We start from the raw sequence: 18,321 nt of genomic DNA on the forward strand, positions 1-18,321 counted from the left end.
TTTGAAATGATCCTTAATAAACAAAAGTTATAAAATTATTTTTACTTGATTCGGTAGAAGAATAGTTGTAGTATCTATTCATTTATTTGAAAAAAAAAACTGTTACAACAAGCTCCCGCGATTTCGTTAGGGCGGTGATTCATAAATTACAATTGTTTTGAAAAGTATGCAATACAAGGCGCAAATATGCAATACATTTTAAAATTAAAAAAAAAAATTACTATTTTCGGAAATATACAAAGTTTTATACTTCAAATGTATTTATTTCATATTTCAAATGCGTTATTCTAATCGTATGGAATATTTCCTCAGATGGATTTATTCGGCACCTCTTGTTAATGTAAACATTCTCAAGTGTTTTGAGCGATAAGATCGTCACTGTATATTATTGAACGAATAAATATATAGTAATATTAATTTTGTCTTTGAAAATATTTAAAACAATTGTAATTAATATTTTTACGAATTTTTAATCTGCTACGGGATGTTCCAGCAATTTGCCTTAAGACACGATGCCATGCACCACAAGTTTTTACTTGATTCGGTAGATGTGTAGTTACAACATTTATTCATCTTTATTTGGTAGAAACATAATTACTGGATCTGAAGATATATTAATTTGAAAAAGATACTGTTACAACAAGCTCATAACCTCCCTCTATGTGAAACCGCAATTTCGTTAGTGCGGTGATTCATAAATCGCAATTGTTATGTTTTCAAAAATGTACAATACAAGAAGCTCTCGGTTGGTCAATTAGAAAAGCAGAAGATATATTAATTCAAAAATAACACAACAAAACTCCTCGCACCCCCCTGTGTAAAACCGCTATTTCGTTAGTGCGGTGATTCATTCATCACAATAGTTCTGAAAAATATTGGTCAATTAAAGGAGCTAAAATGAGATTTTGAAATGATCCTTACAATTGAAATAAAATATGTTGATCTGTCGAATAAATTGAGTTTATTATCAATAGAGAAGACAGCTGTCGCTGCGTAGAGTTTATAGAGTCGTGAACCCACACATGTACTGATGAGGCTATGAACAGGACATGCGCATGGCGTGATACAATACAATGAGCTGTCAGCCCGACAATCGTCGCAGTACGCAAAAACGTGCTCACATCCCGTTCGAAAAACATTCAATATAAATTTAGAAAAAAAATACTAACGTTTCTTCTGTTATCGCACCAGGCGTTGTCTTATCCGGCACGCACTTGTCACTAGTCGCGCACTGATCACTAATGGAAAATGAATCACTCCTGTGTTCCACAATTGAGCACTAGTAATAACTGATATATTAATTTGTAAAGGTTTTTGTATTATTGTTATTGTTATGTCTCCTTGTAGCAGGTCATCGCGTCTTTCGAACGGGTTTTCGGATGGCGTGCGCGCGTTTGCCTGCTCGCGACTGGACTGAACGCGCAGTCGAATGACGCTAAACACGAGTCCGCTACTCCGTTGCCGTTTGCGGCCGGGAACGATCTGACGGCTTCGGCGCTACTTGGGCCCGTGGGGGAACTTATTACGAACGACGCTTTTTATGCAAAGATTCTCAACACAGGCACAGGTATATGAAAGAGTATCAGCGAGAGCCAGGTGGCCTCGTACACTGATTTGTATGAATTTTTACTAGATTTTATCTTCATACGTTATGATTAAATTGGATGTTGAGCTGACTTAAGCAGCAGTAACATATCTACGATTTTTTTTCTAATTATATGAAATTACTCTTGTAGCCTTTACATGAATGGCAGGATATACTACAGGAGACTTAACAACATCTAACTTGAAACCAGCATGGGTATAAAGACAATTATTTTTGTTTTTCTATTTGAAAATGTATGACTTTTTTTTAAATCCGTTAAAGTCCTCCTCCCCCTAAAAACCTCACATGATTAATGGACGCCCCCTCAATGAAATGTTCGAGGAGAATTAAATATTTTTATTTTATAAATAATGTATTTTTCATTATTCTTATTTTATAAATAGGTAATAACCAAAACTTAATCAATCGGATTTGATGAAGCAAAGTTAAAATTATTCATTTGAATTAAATAAGCTATAGAACTTTAACTAGCTTTTTATGCAAAGATTCTCAACACAGGCACAGGTATATGAAAAAGTATCAGCGAGAGCCAGGTGGCCTCGTACACTGATTTGTATGAATTTTTACTAGATTTTATCTTCATACGTTATGATTAAATTGGATGTTGAGCTGACTTATTCAGCAGTAACATATCTATGATATTTTTTTCTTGATTATATGAAATTACTTTTGTAGTCTTAACAAGAATGGCAGGATATACTTAAAACCCGCGTGAATGGAGAATACCAATAAGACTTAAAAATATGTAACTTAGCAGTATCTTGAAACCAGCATGGGTATAAAGACATTCGTTTTAATTGATTTCCAACTAGTGCTATATGACATTGAGCCTTAAGGCAAATTGCTGGAACTTTCCGCACCAAAAATTATTTTTTTCGAAAGAGATTCAAAATTTTCGTAAAACTGAAAAAAATGATTTTTAAGAAAAAACAATTAAAAATTGACCTTTTTGAGAAAAAATTATTTTTTTTATATTCCGAAATATTTTGAAAATTTTGAACAGAATAACGAAGCGCGTAAGCGCTGCGTCACAGTCTAACAGATGAACAATGTTACTTAACCCATAGAAATATTAACAAAATTTTTACCCATTATTAAAATCTTTATAAAATTATCATTTTTGACCGCAAAATGGCATTTTTTTCTCTTTTTTTTACTAGATCTCCAAAACCGCCGTTCCTAAAAATTTAATCTTCTTTTTTCTTCATTTTGTCAATGCAAATAAAATCTTTTCAGAATTATTGAAGTCGGACGCTCTGTTCTCTCAAAAACTGAATTACCATATTTGGCACTTTTTGCACCGAATCTTCAAAACGGCTTGATCTGCCTTGTCCGAAAACTAATCAGCACATCTCCTTATCAATAGGAATCGAATGTTTTTTGAATCATTCGAATCGGTTGAACTCTGTTTACTCACATCGTCACGAAAATTTGTATCCAAACACACACACGTGTGTGTTTAATGTTTTTTGAATCATTCATATCGAAAGGTCTGTTCTCTTAAAAACTTAATTTATATCTTCTGTACACTTTGCTCCGTATTTTCGGAACGACTGGGCATGCCAAAAACTAAGCATCACGTCTCTCCATCAATAGGAATCGAATGCTTTTTGAATCATTCAAATCGGTTTATCTGTACTACCAAAATCCGAAAATTGTTTCCACACATGTCATCTATTTTTCTAATCGTAAAATGTTTCGTTTCATTTTTTTGCGATTACTATTGACTACGATTATCCTGCAGGAAGTCCATAAATCCGAAGCATTGAATTCCAAAAATCCGACGAGTTTGAAAATGAAATATAGTTATGATCCTTTTTCAAATCTATTTAAAGTTTTGTATCATGATTTCTAGATTCAAAAATCTAAATCATTTAGTAACATTTTTAATGTAATTCTAATAACTTGTCCAATTACAACTGTAATTGTAAATATTGTATGAGTACATTTTTAGATATATATTTGGATAACTAAATATAACTTTTTGTTATTTTTGCGTATTATATGTAGTTGAAATTAACGATTTTAGAAGCATTTTGCAGACTTTTTTTCTGAATCCTAGTCCAAACACAGCTAGAGAGCAACAAAGCTTCTTTTGAGCTTTTGGTCAACATCATCGGAAAGAAATTGCTATCAAAATTATTTATATTGCAGACATAACAATAACTAAATTATCCCATAAGTAATTATTGTTAGGTTTTGTGATCATATTTTTTAACTTCCCGTAGGGTAAGTTATAGTAATCGCAAAAAAATCGAAAATGAAAATTTTTATATATCTTTACGTTTCAGAGGTTTCTGAACATTTTGGCATACCTTAGAAAAAATGGATGTATGTGTGTGTGTGTGTATGTATGTGCGGATACAAATTTTCGTCGACGATTTTGGGAACACGGATCAACCGATTTGAATAATTCAAAAAACATTCGATTTGTACTGATAAGGAAACGTGCTGATTAGTTTTTGGCGAAGTTAGGTCTAGCCGTTCCGAAGATACGGGGCAAAAAGTGCCGAAAACGGTAACTCAGTTTTTAAGAGAACGGAACGTCCGATTTGAATAATTCAAAAAACATTTTACTTGTATTGGCAAGATGAAGAGTTGATCAAATTTTCATGAAGGCAGGTCTAGCGGTTTCGGAGATCTAATGAAAAAAGTAAAAAAAAATGCCATTCGGCGGTTAAAAATGATGATTAGACATATGCACATCAAATTATCAGATATTGTATAGAAATTTTAACAATAAGTATAATTTTTTTTCACATTTCTATGGGTTCCGTACCAATGCGTTAGACGGAGGCGCGGCACTTGCGCTGTGACAATTCGTCTCTATGCAGTTCAAGCAGTACGATTGCTTTGAAAAAAAGTTCAGAATTTCCAAAATATGTCAAAATGAAGAAAACATTTTTCTTTTCAAAAAAATAGTTTGTTTTCAAAAAAAAAAATTTCTTTCAAAAAAAAAATTTTTTTTTTCAAATAAAAATTTTTTTTTCAAAAAAAAGTAATTTTTTGTCATATTCCTAGTTTTTCAAAAATCTAATTATTTCGAAGTAAATTTTTTTCAAAAATGTTAATCGTTTTTAAAAAAATAATAATTTTTGGTACGGGAAGTTCCAGCAATTTGCCTTAAGGCACGATGCCCTAATTGCCTTAAGACAGAATTTCACTTACAGCTAGTTTTTATTAAAAATTACGCAGTTATGCACATCATATTTTTATACAATAATAGTTCTTGACATTTTCCTGAGAGAATCATTCTTACATCATTGACGTCTCGAAATTATGTAAAAAAAACAAATGTTTAAGTTACATGTTAAATGTAAACCATAAAACGTAAATTGGCAATTAACCCGATATTTTTTTAATAATATAATAATTTTTCAAAGTGTTAAGAAATATAGACGAGTAGTACGGCTTAGTTTATTTTTTGTAGATACTCATATATTGCATCAATATCCGCAGAAGGTGATTTTTACTTTAGATTACATTTGAGAGCCATAACCTCAAGTGGAAACTTGATATCATACTGCTTGATATCAAACCTAGACTAATCTGTACTAGCTCACGATTATACTGATTATGTCACGAGTGGCTCTAAGAAGTCCAAATTTAATTAAACGATTATAGCTATCATCTGATAATTTATTATTTGCATACATTTTTAATATTTTTTAATTTATACGTAATCTATGAAAATATTAATAAACGTCACAAAGTTATATTGCATAAAAAATTAATAAAAGTTATCTATACGCCCGTTTGCCAATTATTACTATGTTATCTTATCGTCCTAATATATAAAAATAAATTAGTTATTTTGCTTACATGGTTGATTTTATGATACATCAGTTAATGTTATTAAATATTTTCAAATATAATATACAATATAACTATTTCAACATAATTTACAATATATTTAATAAATATATTATAAAAATGATGAGTGTTGTTATTTTTTATATATATTATTATTAGTGTGTTTTTTAAAGGCATTTTAATCGCTGAGCTTATGAGTCCTGGGAGCTGTTGTGATAATACTTCTTAAAATAGTTTTATATCTATTATTAAAATTTTATTTCTCTAATACTGATGATTTTTTTCTATTTGATGCTGCAATTCCGGTAACAAGCTATTTTTACTTGTAACTTTACTTGTTTTTGATATTGATGGTTGTAAGGTCCTCTTACCCGCGGACCTTTAAGCCCCGCTCTACCCTAATACTATTATTCACATCATTCTGTATACTAATATTGTAGACCGTTGTATTTTATAAAATTGTTTATTATTCTTTGACATTTTTTCAAGTGTCTTTCCATCTGCTCAAGATGATATTCTGCAGCTACAAACAAATAGGTTATCACGTACATCAACAACCTACTCCATTGTTTCATTGTACAATATTTCATATATATTATTTTCTACGTGTTCAAACAACTTCTAGTTTTTATGTTATATTTAGTGTTTACCGTGTTTGTCGTCCGCTTGTACAAATTTCTATACAATTAAATTCTTGATCCAAAATAAGGTTACGGCCATAACAGACGTAATTAGAAAACTCGTTGTTTTTTACATCTGCAATAAACAACTTTTTATAAATTTTCATCATAGAGTAAGCGATTTTGCTATTGACTCAACACGTGATTCACTTCAACTTAGTTATTTATAAAAACTTTAATGCTGACCGTGAGAATTGTAAAAATTTTAATAATGCTTTTTTGCTCATTTTTACAAAACTGCCCCCACAGATAATTATAAATTATAATGTTTGTATGGAATAGCATTTTTCCTTTATTATCTATTTTATTTACAACTGTCCAGTTAAGGACATTTAGTAAATTTGGGGAATTTACAATTGTCAGCCGTAAACGGACATGTTGGAAAAACAAATCGATAGTTGTTTTCCTATTCGTTATAATATTAACAATAATATAATTTATTGACATTGATATAATCTTAACTATTTATTTATAAATAATTTCTTGTAAATAATAACTAAGTTATTTCAATCTTTATCAGGAAAATTGATGACTTAGATCAAGTGACGCTTTTCTATTCAACCTGCGCCGATAATTCTGAATAGCAATTAATATTTTAAACTAAAATAAATTTTCTGCAATAGTAATGCTCACAATATTCTTTAAAGTTTTATTACCAAAAGTGGTAATCGTATCTATTAGGTTAGCAACTAAGTAAGTGCAGATTATTGTTCAAAAATCAAAGACATTTTTTTATAGAACGGAATAACTTTGTAATGCATTGTTCATTCTGATCAATGGCGTTTCGTCATCTTTTTCAAGCGGCATCATTATTCTTTAGCGTTTTTCATCTTTAAGTAAATCAACCAATAAACTGTTCAATTCATGAGTGTCACCAGATCGAAATTTGGCAAACCAATTTTGATACTGCCGTAATTTAAAGCTTTGTCAACATAAACAGCTCATAACTTTTTGCGAGCTTAAAATGTCTCTTTATATTACCTTCGCAGAAAGAAAAAAGAAAAGTATGACAAAAAAATTCGATTTGATTTTCCTTCTTTCAGGGGAGAGCCTGCTTTAGAGGTTTAAGAAAATATCGAATTTTTTATTGCAATAACGTCTTCCAAAACTAGCCAAGAAATAGTGAGCAAGAAACGATTTTTTGAAGCCTTTAAAACAGGCTTCCTACTTCAACAAACGCAAAACGCAATCGATCAAAATACTCTTTTACTGATGTACATCTAAACTGGCTACTCTATATTAACAAAAAGTATTTTTCATTTGAACTACGTCAGATATTTATGTCATAAAGTTTTTTTTTTTTTTTTAAACAGCAATCAGAACCTTACGTCCTATGAGCTGAAAACTTCTCCTTACTTCGTATTTTTAGATGGTAACCCAATGGTTAATCCATCCATATTTGATGATTTTTGTTATTAGAATTAATCTAATAGGGCTGAATGTCATAAAGTGTTAATAATTTATCTTTAGTTGTATTAAAACAACCTCTTATATAATGTCTTCACAAAATAAGTGATTAAGTAATTGTGAATTAATGGCGAATTAACTCCATTTGTAACCATGTTTGTACCATGAGAAGTATAAAATTTTCGAATTTTCTAATATTTTTTTCTTAAAAATTTGCCCGCACAGACATTTGTCTAGTTTATATATTTAATAACCACTTACTTTTTAAATTAATAGAAATGATTCTTAATCAAATCCCGGGCGAGTATTGCATATAATTAAATAAATAGATGCAGACTTAGAAATTCTGTTTAAAAAATAAATAAATTTAAAATAATTGTTAGTGATCAAATGTACTAGTTTATAAAGCGTATGAAAAATGTTTCAAAATTTTTATTCTCACTAAAATTGTCAATTTTTAGAAAAATATAAAATATTTGTATATTTACTTACAATTAGTTCAAAGTGCGGAGTTTTATGTAAATGAATATAATCTACATATTCCATAAAAATTAGCTTGAATTTTAAAATGAAAAATGAAATGTGTTTTAACAAACCCGCATTGATATTCGTATTTTACTTGTGAAATTTAGCAAATATTCAATATTTTTTTCCTATTATTTTCTATATGTTAAATTTTATTTTACATGTCTACTTGGATAAGCAGCTCTAATTTACCTTAAAACTGAAATATTGATCGTAAGAGTATTTCAGTATTTATTTTTAAAATTAAATTAAATGCAAAAATGCAAAAATAAAGCTCAACATAGTTACATAGAAGATAGGTCAATTAACCTTGTCGAAAAATACATTTAAATTGCAAATACATGATAATTTATTTTTATCGTATAGTGGTTGATAAAAATAAAGTGCACCAATAAAAATCGCCTAAACTGCATATATTCCATGCAATAAAATTCATGTTCTATAACAAACTATAAAAATTTAGTACAAATAATTAATTGTTATCTAAGAAAAGATTACTAATACCGAACATAAAAAATGTTATAAACTTTTTGTTCAAATAAATATCATGGACGTGGCCTCAAAGCCTTTCGCGGAATTTAATCACATTGTAATCATCTTCTGTTTTTATTATTATTACCTTGCTATTGAGATCTATTGTAGAAATAATATAATAGCTAAATATTTAATAAAGTCGACTGTTGAATTAATTACTTCTGTCATATACTACAATAGTGACAATTGAAAGTAAACATGCGCAAAAATTATTAACTAAACAGTTTTTTTTATTACTATATATATAACTTCCCGAATCAGTGGTGAGTTTTTTTGCTAAAATATTCAATTTTCTAAGTTTATTTCTTGCATGTTTGCATATTTGTAAATAAAATCTTGAACATACGCTTTCGTATTCTCAAAACTAGTTATACGTTTTTCAAAATTTATGATTCATGTCTCAATTTAGCGATTTACTGTTTAAATTTCTTGAAAGTTGTTCGGAGAATATTTTTTTGAGACAAAAGATATAATTGTATCTTTTGTACAGTTTAAATTTTTTGTAAGTTGTTCGTAGAATATTTTTTTGAGACAAAAGATATAATTGTATCTTTTGTACAGACAAAATGACATGGTGTTTTATTTTTTACTCGTCTTTGTTCATATACTACCGGTAAGATAGTATTTTAATTAAGAAAGAACTAAAATTACAAATTTATTAATAAAAAATGCAACCTATCACAAAAAACATTTTGTCCATATATGGTACGGAAATTATAGAAAGTTTTCTCTAGTTCAATTTCGTAGATATTTTGCCATTGAAGTGTTCAATTATCAGCAAAAAAATAACAGAAAAATATTTCAACTATTTTGTTTTTAGACCTTGTTTGCTTAATTTAACATTAAAAATATTTATTTATTGAAGAGAATGTGGTCAAGTTCAGAGAGCACTTTGAGGCGCCCGTACTCTGAAACTATAAATTTTACGAAAAAACGGTTACTGAATGAATTTTAGGAAATTTAATCTAGTTTAATTCGTACATAACTACTTTTATCGTACAAGGAGCCAAAAAGGAGTTATTTGTAAAAAAAACTGTTTTTCGACGCCATTTTTCCAATATGGCGGCGACTTGCTGTTAAAATTCGAAATGGCAAAGTTGAAATTCTTAAAGAGCACCTCATACTCTATAAGAATATCAATTTTCAGAATTTCAAGAGTACTATACCGGCAACAACTTTTTTTGCACCAAATTACTGGACTAATAATATGGTACGGACAAAATGACATATAGGGTAAGGACATAATAATATGCTAATTTTGAAGAAAATAGTTCACAAATAAATCCTTTCGTCCTCTTGGGATATTAGCACATGAAGCATGAACCTAAAGGGTACACGTCATACATGGGAAAAGGAGGATTTTGCAATAAATGCAAGTCTCTTCTTTTTACCAGTAGATTTTTTAGTTTGTTTCAAAATTATTCCATATATATTTGAAGTAAATGTTTAAAGCTAATCACCATTGACAAGTTTAATTTTTTTTCTTGGTCCTGTGATGCTTACAAAATACTACTATGCCATTTTGTCCATTGCATGTCGTTTTGTCCAAAATTGAACAAAAATGAATAAATAATTAAAATTTTACCAAACACCTGATAATTACAGTAAAATTTATTGAAATTTTTAGTACTGGCTTAAGTTAATTGTTTTTAATTGAAATAATTACGAATATCAATAAATAAGTACCCAAAAAATGAGAAAATGCGAATAACTCCCTCAAAATAAATATTTCAAGGTGCGAAACATGTTTGAACCAATTACTGCGACAAGACTGTGACAATGACGCTCAACATCTGAGAGGGTTGAGATTAGGGCTTTCTTCATATCAGGTCTTGGTAGTGGTAATAAAACTAGTCAATTTTCAAACAAGACCCCGACAGATATTAAAAGCCTGTTTGAAAGATATCAATTGAAAATTGCATTAATTAGTTTTTTTTCAACAGCAATTAGAATACAGTCTATATACAGTCAACAGCAATTAGAATACAATCCTATGAGCTATTTAGCTTATATCATTCACTCACACACATACAAATTATTGTAATATATACTATATCGACAGTTGGAGAATCTCTCCGATTAGTGATTTACCAATTCTAATTCATTTCTACAACGGTGTGATAGTGCTAAAGGTCTTCAATATTATCTTGGGCAGCTTCCTTTTCAGTCTTCTTGAATTTGGTGTCTCAAGAAGTTGAGTGACTATTGAATTTGAATAATGTTCCAGTTTTTGAAATTGTTTAACACTGTTTATTTTTATAACTCTGTTTATAAATTTTATGTTAAGATTGACGTGTAAGGTTTTACTGCTTATGAACATGAAGCATTAGTAACTGTCTCAAAAGTTTAGACTGGGCACGTCACGTTGCATTAGCACAATGTTTGATTTGCTCGCAAAGCCTCACAATTGTATGCCATAAGCGAAAATTTTATTCATAGTTTATTTAAACTTTATTCTATAATTGAGCTCAATCTCAATGATAACAAGAATTAAGTGGATTATTTACACATCATGCAGCATTTTCTTAAAACAAAAAGCCACTTACAACTAGTTTAATCAATTTTTCAGCAGTTTTTTTTTAATAAATTAAATTTATCATAATTTTTAATTTTATAATCTTTATATTTTGATGGTCCTAATGTGGTCGGATAAAAAAGCAAATAGAGAAATTAAAAAAGCATCAGAAATTGGGATCAAGGGCCACAGCAAACGATGGCCTTCCTCAATCGCGACTTCTAATGGTGATGACTGTCAGCAATTTTACTTTTTGCTTTGCTATTTAGTATTTACTACTCTTCGCTAGGAAGTTAATGAACGTCTCAAAAGTGAAACCTTGCTTTCGTAGATTTGATTATATATTTCAATCAATTTGTGGTCGACGTTATGTAGCGACTTTAACACGTAATTGACTATTACAGTTAATGACGGATATAAAATTTAATATGTACTAAAACTATTATATACTGTATAGTTAGCAAATTTTTCATCTCAGGGTAGTAAATTATTTTAAACGATTCTCGTAAACTATATATAATTTGATAACTAATTGATAGGAAGATACAAATTTTTAATGCAATATTTGCATTTTGGACAAATATTTAGTTTATTTGCTGTTTTGTAATACATTTTGCTTATTTTTATGTTTTTATAAATCTTGCTCCTTTTATCAGAATAAACGTTGAGATGTATTAAATTTTAAAGCTAGCAGGTTTTTTACTAGAACTACGTGTTCTATGATCTGTGTTTGCTATCCTAACCTAGAATTTTACTCGAGAAGGCAACTCAGCGGTCAACCACTCTTTTTTCTTATGTGTAAACTATATGGATATGTATATGTTCTTTATGTTACGTAGTTATAGAATTTATTAAAACTCTTCTTCGGTAATTCAGGTTGTTGGGTTATAATTTAACCTTTGTAGCTGTGGACTGTATTAAACACTGATTTGTTTGTATATTATGTATTTGTTGCACTTCTAATTACAATCACTGATTTAATATCAAGTTATAATGACATAATATAACATGTTGTTAATATAATATAACATGTTGTTAAGCGGACTTTACTTTTTCATGTGAACACTAGTTCAATTAAAACACTCCGCTACCCCCTCTACCAGGGGTAGCAACCATTCCGTGTAAAGCTTAATGCCCTGAAGTTTGTCACCTTCATGACCATTATAATAAAACGAGAAGACGTCCGAACAGTATATCTAATAGTGTTGGCGTGAATGTGTTGCAGCAATGCCCACAAAAGATTTTCACTTGAGATTACATTTGAAAAATATACTAATCAAGTGGAAATTTGATATAATCCTGCTTGATGTCGGGCTGGCCAAGCATAGTATCGAATCCGAGACTAGTTTTTGCTAGCTCAGGTTCTCAACCAGTGCACCACAAGTTTTGTAATGCATTTCAAAGCCGATTACAAATATTTTTTTGAATTATTTTTATTTAACTTTTCGTAGGGTAAGTTTTTACGTTTTGAAAGTTTCTGAACATTTTGGCATACTTCAGCAAAAATAGATGTGTGTGTGTGTATATGTATGTATGGATAAAATTTTTCGTCCACGTTTTCGGGCGCACGGATCATCTGACTTGAATAGTTTGAAACATTCGATTCCTATTAATAGAGAGATGTGCTGATTAGTTTTTGGAAAAAGTCGGTCCAGTCGTTTTAGAGTTGCGGAGCAAAGACTGCAGAAAATAGAATCGAGTTTTTGAAAGAACGGGGCAATTCGTAATGATGGGGAAAAGTGGTGATAAGTTTTTTTCAAATTTCAAAAAAAAATAATATCTTTTAATTAATTCAGAGTTTCAAAATTTTAAGCAGCAGCTATGGCTGAGCAGCTGTGCCTCAAGGCACAATGCCACTTGTTTTAATTTTTTATCGGAATGAGCGATAAATCTATTCAGTTTCAAATCTAGCAGAGTAAATGTATCTATTAACTTCACTAATTAGTTCGTTTTTGACAGAAAATCCGATTTCCTAATTTTGTTTTTTCAAAGTTTCAAGTCACTCTAAATCGTTTGACTCCAAAATTGAAAAACGTATTATGTTATGAATTTCATTAAACTTTGTATGATAATAGAGTTCATGGTTAAACGAATCACAAAAAAAATGAAAGTTTGGAATAAACTTTGTCGTTACAAAAATTGCTAAATCTAAATTCTTACTAACTTATGTCGATTACTTACACATCGGAAAGTTTTTACAACTTACCTTAAGGCAAAATGACACTTTTTTTGTTATCTCAATTATTTATTATTAAAAATAATATACTAATAAAAAGTTTAAGATAATAACTTATACTAATGTTCATAAGATTTATATTTCAAATTGTGATTAGTAAATAGTTATTAAGTTAATAACATTATTGTTTAGTAATATATAATAATAAAATTGTATATTTTTACGTACGCAGTGAAAAAATTATGACAATAAATTAAATAGTTATATAACTTACATTAATTGATTGCCACTATAAAAAATTACTGTTATTATTAAACACTTTCACATGGAAACATCTGACGCCTTTTGCTAGTCATCTGTAGACTATTAATAAAAGCGTTTAAAATTTTCATTTTGTGTTGATACGAACAAGTAACATCGTCTGATATTATGTAAAAAATTTCTAAAAGAAAAATTGCGTTTTCCGTTGTGCTATGTGATTTAGCCTTTTTATGAAATAAATTATGGGTGATACGCATCGATAGAATACATGTATTTTTTAAATATGGAAAATATATATATTTGCAAGTTCTTTAGAGCATTTTTCTAATTAAGTTTAAAAAATTTAAAAAAGATTCGCACAAGCCTTATGATCGAGACAAAAGCATTTGAACTGGTTAAAATTTTAGATTCATAATTTTACAAATAGCCTTAGTTTTAGAAAACTAGGAACAATTGTATCAATCATATTTTATATTTTTTACTGTGATCTTAAAAATGTTATTTAGGGTTACAGTTTCTAAGTTTAGATAAACAAAAATAATATAAATTAACCATAATAACCGAAAATAGTCCCAATTTGACCAAAGCAATAGATTGTACTTAAAAACTCATAACTTTCAACCTGAATGAGACTTTTTATAAAGTTTTTATGCTAGTTTCAATCAATACCTTCACCCAGTTTTGGCTTGTCGTTGAATTCTAGAACACCCAGTATATTCATCACATCTGGACAAAATTATATTATGAAATTTTATATGTAAAGATTTATATTCATTTTGAACTAGGTAAAGATATATTTTTCTCTTCTCTTGTTGAGTGCAATAAGATTAATAACGATTTATAAAATAAGCCAGTAATTTTAAAGGACATCTCAATATTTTATATTTGGTATTAAAATTTGAAAATGTTACCTCAATATACTGTATATTAGTGAATTATTCCGGTATATAAAATGTACCGAAAATCTGTTAGTTATCATGGAATTTAATTCGAAATTATTATTTCCAAATAAGTCTATTAATAAATCTTTTATCTTCTAAATGAACAGCAGAATTGTATGACTTCACACACTCTTTTAAACTCAACAGAATAAATCTTCTAGATTTAAACCAAAAGTTTTAGGTTAATTTATACTGTTATAGTTTCAATTTAATTATATTTGGTACTTTGCAATAAAATAATTTTGTATTATCTTTCAATTAGATTTATTATAATTTTTACGATATAAAGGATACTTGGAGAGCTTTTTTTAAATATTTATTATCAATTTCACAATTATGCTTAAAACGCTTTCATTAATATTTTCATCTTAATTTGGTTTTGCTAATTAGGCGGGTTTAATTAAAAACCAAAATTCAACATATCACTAATATTTTTATTATACATCAAAATTTTAGTTACTCAATAATAACAACTGTACTATATCAGTTATCCTAGTTACTTGGTCTTTACAAGGTAGCTTTTAATTTATATTGAAATAAAAAAAATATTAGGTCTTAATGTGTCAATTAATCAATATTTTATGAATCAATCAGTATTAATTATCGTATACTTTATTATGATTTTAGTGTGAAGGAAGCCTAATAATCTATTACAGGTGGTTGACCCATTCAGTTTAAACCGGCGTTAAACTGATATGTTGAACTTTTTAATGTAAATATTTTATTAATAGCCAATCAATTTCAGTTTTAATAAAGCGAATATAATTAATTTGCATAAAATATTAATTACGTTCAATTTGATTGACATATAAATAAATTACTACAGATTAGAAAAAATCGCACATTGTAATTTAAATATAGCTTAATATCATATACGATTTCAAATGTATAATAAATACTGCTTTCTCTATAATGAATACACAGATAAGTAAAGGAATAAACAAATAAGTCGATAAATGCATACAATAAATTAATTTGTTAAAATAATAATATTTCACAAATAATAAATAATATGTATATAGATTGAACTGGATCACTCATTGTATTAGGTAGGTTAACCTATTATAATCCGGTGAATTATAGAAAAAAACTATGTTAAAATAGTTCACTTTTTGCAGATAATGCCAAAGGACCAGATATAATTAAGGTAGAATAAGAAATTCATTGGGTTGAGATAATAATCATCACGACAGGTTATAAAATTCCAAGTTCTGATAGCTTTTCAAAAAAAAATTTAATTCTCTTAATATTTTATATATATATATATATTTATATTTATAACATTTAATTTTAAATTATGATAATACATCATGTAAAGTGTAAAAAGTTAAGTATAATGAATATCATACTCTCGCTCAAAGTAGAAATATAGGAAAATAAGCTAAAAAAATATTTTTTTAATTAAAGAAATAATCAACTATCATAGGCATTTTATAGAGAAGACTCCTCAAATACAACTGCTATTTTTTACTTTAAAATAAATATTTACATCCAAACAAAAAACATGTATCTAACTTTATTTGAATATGCAAATAAAAGTATTAAAAAAAAAAAAATTATCAATGTGTATTTCGCAATATTAAATCATACGCAAAATCAGAGAAAGTCTGAAATCGAAAGTAAATCTGAATTTCGGAAGTTCCAGCTTCACAAATGATGTGATGGGTTTATAATATATGCACTCTTCCCAATATAGAGGACTTCTATTCACAATGATCTTTTTCCCTTTCATGGTCTCTTATTTCAATATTAAATTAAAAAATACACATGACTCTAAATTTTTACCCTATTACCACAATTCCATGTTTTATAATAGTCACTCTAGTAGAAGTATCCCAAACAATTAATTGTTTATCTAGTGACAATGACTTATCAATTATAGAATTTTGTCAACGTTTGTCATTAAATTTTGACCAAGATTTTTAGAGCTTATGGAAAAGCTTACATTTTTCCGCTCTATCCCCTAATATATTTTAAAACAATTCTGAGATAATCGCGACGAAAAGGTTTCCATCGATAAAAATAATTGATTAAAATTTTGATCGGTTCATAATCACATTGTACAACAGTTATACTAGAGAAATCTATAGCAAAGCTGTAAATTTTTCCGCACAGTTTTTGAAATACTTAATACGGACTGATTAATAATACTTACACACACACACACCACACACACACATATATATATAATATATATATATATATATATATTAAAAAAATTTAATTACCAGTCAAGTATAATTAACCATCAAGAGAACGGTGTCGGTAAAAAATCCATAGACTGATTACTTGCATTATAATATACAATTAAGAGATATCGATTAATTATAATTTTTGTATTACTATTAATAGTTGAATTTTAATTAAATCTATTCATTTAAATGTTCTATCAAATTAAAGAAAGTCTGAATTTGTAAAGTGTTTTATAATAGGCAACACTTCACAAACATTGTATTTAAGATAAATTTTAAATTTCTTACAAACAAAATTAATATTTATACACTAGGGATTTTTGAATCATTTTGGATCATATTGAATTTTGGATAGACCGAAATGTTCAGAAACCCCTAAAACGTAAAGATATGCAAAAAAAATTATTTTGAAATTGGGACTATTACCCTACAAAAAGTTAATAAATATTTTTCAAAGTTCATTTATAAAATAAAAATAATAATATCATCATTATAAAAAAAGATAAAATTATAATCAGCATGCAAAAAAATAAAATTAGAATAAACTCTTAATTGTGTGTTTATCATTGCCTAATCGTTTGGAATGTGATTTTGCACAATATATAATTTTTTAAAGTAGATTTTGTTAATCCATTTAATTTAATAAAAAAAAATATTTAACATATTTTCTATTTTTAAGTAAAACTAATAAAATATAAAATTATATTTCCTAGACAAATTATAAGATCTTTACTTTTGACCCTGCGATTTCGGAGCTCACTTCATTTCGAATGGAATTTTTTAGACGCAGTTTTGACAATGTGAAAGTTTAAAACAATGAGTAGGGGTCAAGAAAGAGATAGATCAAAGAGAAACCGGCAATTTTGAACCGAACGAGATTTCTATCAAGGACTGCCGCCTGTGTGTGACCTATGAAATATAATTAATTAGACCCATAAACCTCTCGTGTGATCTACGCAGAACTTGGGTAATAAACGGGGAGCTGATATTAGAACTGAGAGTACTAAAAATTTTCTATGTCTTCAAGGTCCAATTTGAGTTACAAATACCACATAGCAAACAAACAACTATCTGACTATGTTCAGTAAAACCCCAGCTAATTTATAGTTGTAGAAATGTGTTTTTTGGCAATTTTTCAAAAATTTGTGGCCTGGTCCTTTTTAACCCATAGTCATTTAATCAGTGCGATGCAGTTTTATTATTAGCATAAACAATGAAATTTTGAAAGTTTAAGTATCAGCTTGAACAATAAAACCGTAATCTAAATATTTATTTTTAAACATAATAAATAAAAAAATATCAACTAAAACATGCATACAATTTTTACATGGAATTCATCAGCAGAGTTAGAATAACTACTAATGGAGATCTCTTGTGTAATTGCTATTTTTAAATCATTTTACATTTTTGTTCACTATTTTCTTATTCTTTTAGCTTCAATTAAACGTAAGCTATTCTAGAGGTTATATAAAAAAAAGTTGAATCTAACTTAAAAATAACAATATATCTTATAAAATAATTAAATAACGTATACCTAAAAATTATATTATAGTATTGGAAACTATACAAACCTGCTTAGAAACAAAATGACTAACAACGTAAAAAATACTTTCGTTAAAAAAATAACAATGTAGGTGACGATTACACATAAATTTTATCTGTTAAAATAGT

General features: G+C 28.2%; 2 protein-coding genes across 7 annotated transcripts in view; one reads left to right on the forward strand and one right to left on the reverse strand.

Annotated features, from left to right (window-relative positions):
• LOC113378014 (ATP-binding cassette sub-family D member 2) overlaps nt 1-18,321 on the reverse strand; it is a 191,183-nt gene that overhangs the window by 108,923 nt on the left and 63,939 nt on the right. The window contains exon 1 of one of the 4 annotated variants that reach the window (XM_026618502.1): nt 1,170-1,290. The exons of 2 other annotated variants lie outside the window; for them this stretch is intronic. The gene's annotated coding sequence lies outside the window, so the exon portion shown is untranslated. Of the gene's footprint in view, nt 1-1,169; nt 1,291-18,321 lie in introns of those variants that run through there. One more of the 4 variants, XM_026618505.1, reaches the window with a different exon arrangement.
• The window catches only part of LOC113378015 (adiponectin receptor protein-like), a 292,576-nt gene that overhangs the window by 96,431 nt on the left and 177,824 nt on the right, over nt 1-18,321 (forward strand). The window contains exon 2 of one of the 3 annotated variants that reach the window (XM_026618513.1): nt 1,348-1,567. The exons of the other annotated variants lie outside the window; for them this stretch is intronic. The gene's annotated coding sequence lies outside the window, so the exon portion shown is untranslated. The remainder of the gene's footprint in view (nt 1-1,347; nt 1,568-18,321) is intronic. 3 annotated transcript variants of the gene reach the window in all.

The sequence above is a fragment of the Ctenocephalides felis genome, unplaced genomic scaffold (assembly GCF_003426905.1).
Source record: "Ctenocephalides felis isolate EL2017-DRISC unplaced genomic scaffold, ASM342690v1 CF-g0.4_SCAFFOLD_01886, whole genome shotgun sequence".
In the NCBI taxonomy this organism is placed as follows: domain Eukaryota; kingdom Metazoa; phylum Arthropoda; class Insecta; order Siphonaptera; family Pulicidae; genus Ctenocephalides; species Ctenocephalides felis.